General features: G+C 33.4%; 1 long non-coding RNA gene across 2 annotated transcripts; it reads right to left on the reverse strand.

Moving 5' to 3' along the window:
* Positions 1 to 424: 424 nt before the first annotated feature.
* Positions 425 to 1,464, reverse strand: LOC139874893 (uncharacterized). 2 transcript variants are annotated; one of them, XR_011767902.1, is made up of 5 exons: positions 1,293 to 1,464; positions 1,120 to 1,217; positions 811 to 914; positions 694 to 748; positions 425 to 609 (listed from the first exon to the last, which is right to left on the reverse strand). It is a non-coding gene; the product is annotated as an uncharacterized lncRNA (long non-coding RNA). The 2 variants fall into 2 exon arrangements; XR_011767901.1 differs by having other exon boundaries at positions 425 to 748.
* Between the last annotated feature and the right edge of the window lie 7,035 nt (positions 1,465 to 8,499).

Consider the following 8,499-nt stretch of genomic DNA (forward strand, 5'->3'; position numbering starts at 1 on the left):
TACTCTTTATATACGTCTTATATAAATGATGAAAATATTTTGTAGAATATGAGCTTTTTATACCACTTTAATGTATGTAATTTAGTAGTAAGGGGCTAAATGAGTGATTAGTGGGTTGCGTAAAGAGATCGGGTCTGATATACGAAATACATTACATTCCCATTTTGTAGGTATTTATATTGTCGGGAATACAATGTTTCTTTATGCTTGAGGTCCAGACCGGCCCGCGCGTTGCGACGGGAAAAGTTGGTTTTGCACCATTTGAACATAAGCGGGTACAATATTTAAACGTAGCGTTCGATATTTATATATACAAAATAGCTATGATTGTTCGATATTTATATATACAAAATAGCTACGATTGTTGCGCTGTTTAGTTAACTACATAGATTAACTGGTTAGCTGGTGGTCTTCGGATTTTTTTTTCTATTTCATTTTACAACAACCAACATAAGACACATGTATAATAAACCACATCACATGTAATTAAACATTCAGATAACATCAAAAAAATTATGACCCGGAAACATGCCTTCCAGTAATTCAATTGTGGGTGGTATTCTGAGATGATGGTAAGCATCGATGTTGCGGAGTCGTCTATAAAGGGAGCTGCAAAGGAGTAGTTGTTATTGGTCAAAACGACGTTTCAAGTTTGGTCAATTCAAGATATGGTGGTGCGCGTCTTAGTCTTACTTTGCATTTCTTGCATCATTGAGCCAATATTTCCTTCGCATGTAAAGTGTTGCCTCTGCATTTTCAGTTCATGTCAGTGTATGCTTTATGATTAGATTTTGATGTAGTTGATCATACCTTGTATGGTGTTGGACTTAGTTGCCGCAGAAGTCTTTAAACATGGGACCGGACCATTTTCAACCCAATTTTAAATACAAAACCTGCATATCTTTGGGAATAATCTATCAAATATAAACACCAAAATTAAAAACTAAACAAACCAGTACATATGAATGATACTTTTGAAACGCATACTCCAAAGAAAATTTGAATCCCCAAATTTACGGAACAACAAAAAAATACCAAAACAAAATAGGAAAAATAATCCCCACCATGATAACCTTTTTCACTCCTAAAATAGGAAAAATAATCAGGAAGAGGACATACAAAAACAGTGAGCACCAATAATCGTCAAATACAGTTACGATGCATCCACATCTCATTCTGTAACAGTTAGTTCGATATCTTCAGTCACCTGTCACCAACTACAGAGATAATAAAATTAATAAATATTAAAAAACCTAGACGGCTACATTTAGAAGAAACATAAAACAGCATACCTCCAACATTAATAGTGTCTGGAACCACACTTGTCGGGATGCCAACATCCTCTAGAGTTGACATCATATGATCACCTGAAACATGTAAAATACTTTTTCCAACATTAGTAATAACAAAAGCCAAAGCTCAATATCATCCAAAAGATAAAACAATAAATAAATCATACCGGGAGTAGCAACTGCAATGTCAAACAGCGATTGTGGATTACTGGAGGGTGTAGCTACAGCCTGTTGTGAATAACCAAATACTAGCTCACATGCTGACCAGGAGAGGAGGCAATAACAGGTCCAACATCATCAGAAGTAACTCCCATTAACAGCGGGAACATATACAGGTGTCGCAGACTTACTAACGTTACACTCGGACAAACTTCCTAGTTATTACGACGTTGTATCGAATATGTATTGGCAATTTGTCTCGACGACAAAACGGGGGAAACAAAATTGGAATGACCAGTACTGGATTGTTCACCATAAATGTCCCTACTACTGTTACCTTTCCGTTGTCTTTTTGTCGTTATCATTATATGATCAAAGGCTATAGTATCACAACAAAGGATATAAAACAGGAATCTGCAACATAAACGCGCAACAACGTACATAACACAGTAGAAAACATCAGATATCAACACAAAACAATAAGATATACAATTTAAAAAAATAACCATTACAACATAAAAGGAACAACAAAAAAGGACCGAAACAGCATCATACATTACCTTCAGTGGGAAAAAAAAGGCCAAAAATTCGAATTTTAAAGCTAGACTGAATACGCAACCTGATGACAACAAACAAAAACCAAATTAAAAGCACCAATACACCAAATAGCAACTTACATTTTTTTACGCTTAATGGTTGCCTGGAGGGGTGATGTTTTTGCCAATTGGTTGGTTGCAGTGATAGCAGTTGCATTGCCTCTGTCGGTTCTTAAGCTGGAGCTGCAATAGTTCAAATAGATTGAGTATTAGAGTGATTATCTATATTGAGTATGTATTGTAGTATATGTGTTTATGGTGACTTACTTGGTTTTGATGGTATTGATGTTGTTGGAGCATGTCTGAGTTTGGCTTAACAGCAGAAGTTTGTTTAAAACAGGATGCCAAACCTGATACAAATGCATCTAATAAGAATATTGGTACAAAAAATAGGTTGATAAGTAGAAGCATACCACAACTTGAAAACGTATGATAAATCGAGTGGAACTATAAAGAGAAGCACAACAAAAAATCTAAACACAAAACATCATCTAAAGTATGAAACAAACTAAGAAAATTAGTGTACCTTTTACTCGGGGCAAAATGGACGGGTCGAAGAAATTAAAGATGACCAGTGAGGTTGGATAAACCCAAGACATTTTGTAACTATTTCTTTGATATAACCATTGAAAAAGTATCGTATAATTATAAAAAAAAATTAAACTTTTGACTATCGAATAATTCTTCAAGAAAAAAATGAAGCATATATGGACACACTCGTAGCTATTTGGCATACATCAAATAGAATGAGTGATCGGTACAAATATAGTTATATGTAAATAGCCGCATGATACATTTCAGTTTAGATATTTTTTATAATATAAGTACAAAACTATTTCGAATCCATCTTATATATCACGTTGTCACAACCCTTCACGTAACTATTATATGCAATTACACCTATAAGCTGTTGGAAGCTTCGACGAGCCCAACACACCCACTATAGAGGATCTAGACTATACTAGACTCACTACACCAACACTTTGACATTGATTAGCCTTTAATTTTATGAATTCTTAGTGCACAATAGTACTTAGGCGACAGTGTTGTAGTGACCCGAACTTTTCCATGTTTATATATATTAATTGAGATTGATGTTTACATGATTAAATGTTCCCAACATGTTAAGCAATCAAACTTGTTAAGACTTGATTAATTGAAATAGGTTTCATATAGACAATTGACCACCCAAGTTGACCGGTGATTCACGAACGTTAAAACTTGTAAAAAAACTATATGATGACATATATATGGTTATATATATAGTTAACATGATATTATGATAAGTAAACATATCATTAATTATATTAACAATGAACTACATATGTAAAAACAAGACTACTAACTTAATGATTTTGAAACGAGACATATATGTAACGTTTATCGTTGTAACGACATTTAATGTATATATATCATATTAAGAGATATTCGTACATCATAATATCATGATAATATAATAATTTAAAATCTCTTTTGATATTATAAACATTGGGTTAACAACATTTAACAATATCGTTAACCTAAAGGTTTCAAAACAACACTTACATGTAACGACTAACGATGACTTAACGACTCAGTTAAAATGTATATACATGTAGTGTTTTAATATGTATTTATACACTTTTGAAAGACTTCAATACACTTATCAAAATACTTCTACTTAACAAAAATGCTTACAATTACATTCTCGTTCAGTTTCATCAACAATTCTACTCGTATGCACCCGTATTCGTACTCGTACAATACACAGCTTTTAGATGTATGTACTATTGGTATATACACTCCAATGATCAGCTCTTAGCAGCCCATGTGAGTCACCTAACACATGTGGGAACCATCATTTGACAACTAGCATGAAATATCTCATAAGATTACAAAAATATGAGTAATCATTCATGACTTATTTACATGAAAACAAAATTACATATCCTTTATATCTAATCCATACACCAACGACCAAAAACACCTACAAACACTTTCATTCTTCAATTTTCTTCATCTAATTGAACTCTCTCAAGTTCTATCTTCAAGTTCTAAGTGTTCTTCATAAATTCCAAAAGTTCTAGTTTCATAAAATCAAGAATACTTTCAAGTTTGCTAGCTCACTTCCAATCTTGTAAGGTGATCATCCAACCTCAAGAAATCTTTGTTTCTTACAGTAGGTTATCATTCTAATACAAGGTAATAATCATATTCAAACTTTGGTTCAATTTCTATAACTATAACAATCTTATTTCAAGTGATGATCTTACTTGAACTTGTTTTCGTGTCATGATTTTGCTTCAAGAACTTTGAGCCATCCAAGGATCCATTGAAGCTAGATCCATTTTTCTATTTTCCAGTAGGTTCATCCAAGGAACTTAAGGTAGTAATGATGTTCATAACATCATTCGATTCATACATATAAAGCTATCTTATTCGAAGGTTTAAACTTGTAATCACTAGAACATAGTTTAGTTAATTCTAAACTTGTTCGCAAACAAAAGTTAATCCTTCTAACTTGACTTTTAAAATCAACTAAACACATGTTCTATATCTATATGATATGCTAACTTAATGATTTAAAACCTGGAAACACGAAAAACACCGTAAAACCGGATTTACGCCGTCGTAGTAACACCGCGGGCTGTTTTGGGTTAGTTAATTAAAAACTATGATAAACTTTGATTTAATAGTTGTTATTCTGAGAAAATGATTTTTATTATGAACATGAAACTATATCCAAAAATTATGGTTAAACTCAAAGTGGAAGTATGTTTTCTAAAATGGTCATCTAGACGTCGTTCTTTCGACTGAAATGACTACCTTTACAAAAACGACTTGTAACTTATTTTTCCGACTAGAAACCTATACTTTTTTTGTTTAGATTCATAAAATAGAGTTCAATATGAAACCATAGCAATTTGATTCACTCAAAACGGATTTAAAATGAAGAAGTTATGGGTAAAACAAGATTGGATAATTTTTCTCATTTTAGCTACGTGAAAATTGGTAACAAATCTATTCCAACCATAACTTAATCAACTTGTATTATATATTATGTAATCTTGAGATACCATAGACACGTATACAATGTTTCGACCTATCATGTCGACACATCTATATATATTTCGGAACAACCATAGACACTCTATATGTGAATGTTGGAGTTAGCTATACAGGGTTGAGGTTGATTCCAAAATATATATAGTTTGAGTTGTGATCAATACTGAGATACGTATACACTGGGTCGTGGATTGATTCAAGATAATATTTATCGATTTATTTCTGTACATCTAACTGTGGACAACTAGTTGTAGGTTACTAACGAGGACAGCTGACTTAATAAACTTAAAACATCAAAATATATTAAAAGTGTTGTAAATATATTTTGAACATACTTTGATATATATGTATATATTGTTATAGGTTCGTGAATCAACCAGTGGCCAAGTCTTACTTCCCGACGAAGTAAAAATCTGTGAAAGTGAGTTATAGTCCCACTTTTAAAATCTAATATTTTTGGGATGAGAATACATGCAGGTTTTATAAATGATTTACAAAATAGACACAAGTACGTGAAACTACATTCTATGGTTGAATTATCGAAATCGAATATGCCCCTTTTTATTAAGTCTGGTAATCTAAGAATTAGGGAACAGACACCCTAATTGACGCGAATCCTAAAGATAGATCTATTGGGCCTAACAAACCCCATCCAAAGTACCGGATGCTTTAGTACTTCGAAATTTATATCATATCCGAAGGGTGTCCCGGAATGATGGGGATATTCTTATATATGCATCTTGTTATTGTCGGTTACCAGGTGTTCACCATATGAATGATTTTTATCTCTATGTATGGGATGTGTATTGAAATATGAAATCTTGTGGTCTATTGTTACGATTTGATATATATAGGTTAAACCTATAACTCACCAACATTTTTGTTGACGTTTTAAGCATGTTTATTCTCAGGTGATTATTAAGAGCTTCCGCTGTCGCATACTTAAATAAGGACAAGATTTGGAGTCCATGCTTGTATGATATTGTGTAAAAACTGCATTCAAGAAACTTATTTTGTTGTAACATATTTGTATTGTAAACCATTATGTAATGGTCGTGTGTAAACAGGATATTTTAGATTATCATTATTTGATAATCTACGTAAAGCTTTTTAAACCTTTATTGATGAAATAAAGGTTATGGTTTGTTTAAAAAGGAATGCAGTCTTTGAAAAACGTCTCATATAGAGGTCAAAACCTCGCAACGAAATCAATTAATATGGAACGTTTTTAATCAATAAGAACGGGACATTTCAGTTGGTATCAGAGCGTTGGTATTAGAGAACCAGAAAATTTGCATTAGTGTGTCTTATCGAGTTTGTTAGGATGCATTAGTGAGTCTGGACTTCGACCGTGTTTTCTTTAAAAATGATTGCTTAACATTTTTGTTGGAAACTATATATTTTTAACATATGAATATTATGTGATATATTAATCTCTTAACGTGTTTGATATTATGTGATAGATGTCTACCTCTAGAACAAGTCCCATTGACTCACCTAATAATAATGAAGAGTCAAATGTAAATTGGAATGATTTGTGGACTGATTCACAAGTTCCCGAAGAGGAACCGGAAGAAGAGTCGGAACCGGAAGAAGAATCGGAACCGGAAGAAGAATCGGAACCGGATGAAGAAATAGAACCGGTGGGGGAAATAATAAAACGGTTAAGTAAAAGAAAATCCTCAACCAACCGACCAAAGTTAATTATGGTCAATGGTGTTTCCGCCAAGGAAGCAAAATATTGGGAGGATTACCAATTCTCCGATGAATCGGATTCCGACGAGAATTCCGATGATGTTATAGAAATTACCCCAACTGAATTTAAAAAGGCAAAAGAAAATAATAAGGGAAAGGGCATAAAAATAGAGAAATCTAATTCCAACCCCGATGAACTTTATATGTATCGTCAACCCCCGAAGTCCTTAAGTTGTAACAATGACCCGGGAACCTCTAAACCACCAGGTTTTTCTAAACCAATGTGGACAACGACGGCTCATATTAGGGGAATATCATATATCCCTAGAAACTTGGCAAAACGAACCAAAACCGAAGAAGAAGAAACGAGCGAGTCAGAATAAGATAGTTGTATTCGTGTGGTGTAATATATGGAATATAGTGTTCTTATGCTTTATGATATATGTAAAAATTGCTTGTATTAATAAGTATTTTTTTTATGAATCTAACTCTTGTCTATTTTACAGTTTAAAAACACAAAATGGATAGACAACCCAATATTTTAAGAGACCTACCCGGAGACATGATTGATGAAATCTTGTCTAGAGTCGGCCAGAATTCTTCGGCACAACTATTTAAGGCGAGATCAGTTTGTAAGACATTCGAAGAACGTTCCAAGAATGTCTTGGTTTATAAGAGACTTTCGTTTGAAAGATGGGGGATATCACATTGGGAAACCCATAAGTTACGATGTGTTTACTTTGACGCATATATTGCGGGGAACCCAAATGCTATTTTACGCAACGGGTTAAGAAATTATTTTGACTCAATATATCCGAATATTGGACTTCGTGATTTAGAAAAAGCGGCTAACATGCAACATAAAGAAGCATGTTATGCTTACGGATTAGTAATGTTCGCTTCTCACCAAAGTGAGAACAAGAACATCGGGCTACAACTATTAAACAAAACGTTTCCACAAGAGACGGAGTCGGTAATTGGGGTAAGAAATGAGGTTTTTAGATTATTACGGGACTGTTGGACATTACGTAACCCTCGTCCCTTTGATGACGTTACAACACGCTGTCTTATCAACGGCCATAACGGTTATGTTGCAGAAGACCAAGGATGGGAAGTAGTCCTAGTAAAACCAGAATGCATGACTTATTTCTGGACGTATGAATTACGTGTCTTTATTGCCTTTGCTGAACGACTTGTGTACTAGCTAGAATTGTCTTCACAACTATCTTGTATCAAAGTTATTGTGTGCTATATTTCATGCTTTATGTAAAATAAGCGGTATTGTAAGTTTGTAAAATATTGTATAAAAGTTTGAACGCGAAATATTATTATAATCAGTTTTTCATATAGAATTGTAGTAGTTGAATTGTATATTAGCTACTAAGTATGAACTTAACGGGTAGGTACTACCCGAATTTAAACTTATAAAATGCTAATATGAAGAAAAAGCTTTTATAAATGAGTTCATATTATGCTACGAAATACTATTAACTACTCTTATAATTCTGTATGATTAACTTGTTCCATTTAACTATTTTGAAGGAAATGGCACCGACTACTCGACACACCGTGAATATGAATGAAGAGGAATTCCGTACTTTTCTAGCTTCAAACATAGCCGCAGTACAGGCTGCGCTACATACCAACAATAACCTTGGATCTAGCAGTACAGGAAATCATGTAGGATGCACCTACAAAGAATTCACTGCCTG

Source organism: Rutidosis leptorrhynchoides, chromosome 1, assembly GCF_046630445.1.
Source record: "Rutidosis leptorrhynchoides isolate AG116_Rl617_1_P2 chromosome 1, CSIRO_AGI_Rlap_v1, whole genome shotgun sequence".
NCBI lineage: Eukaryota > Viridiplantae > Streptophyta > Magnoliopsida > Asterales > Asteraceae > Rutidosis > Rutidosis leptorrhynchoides.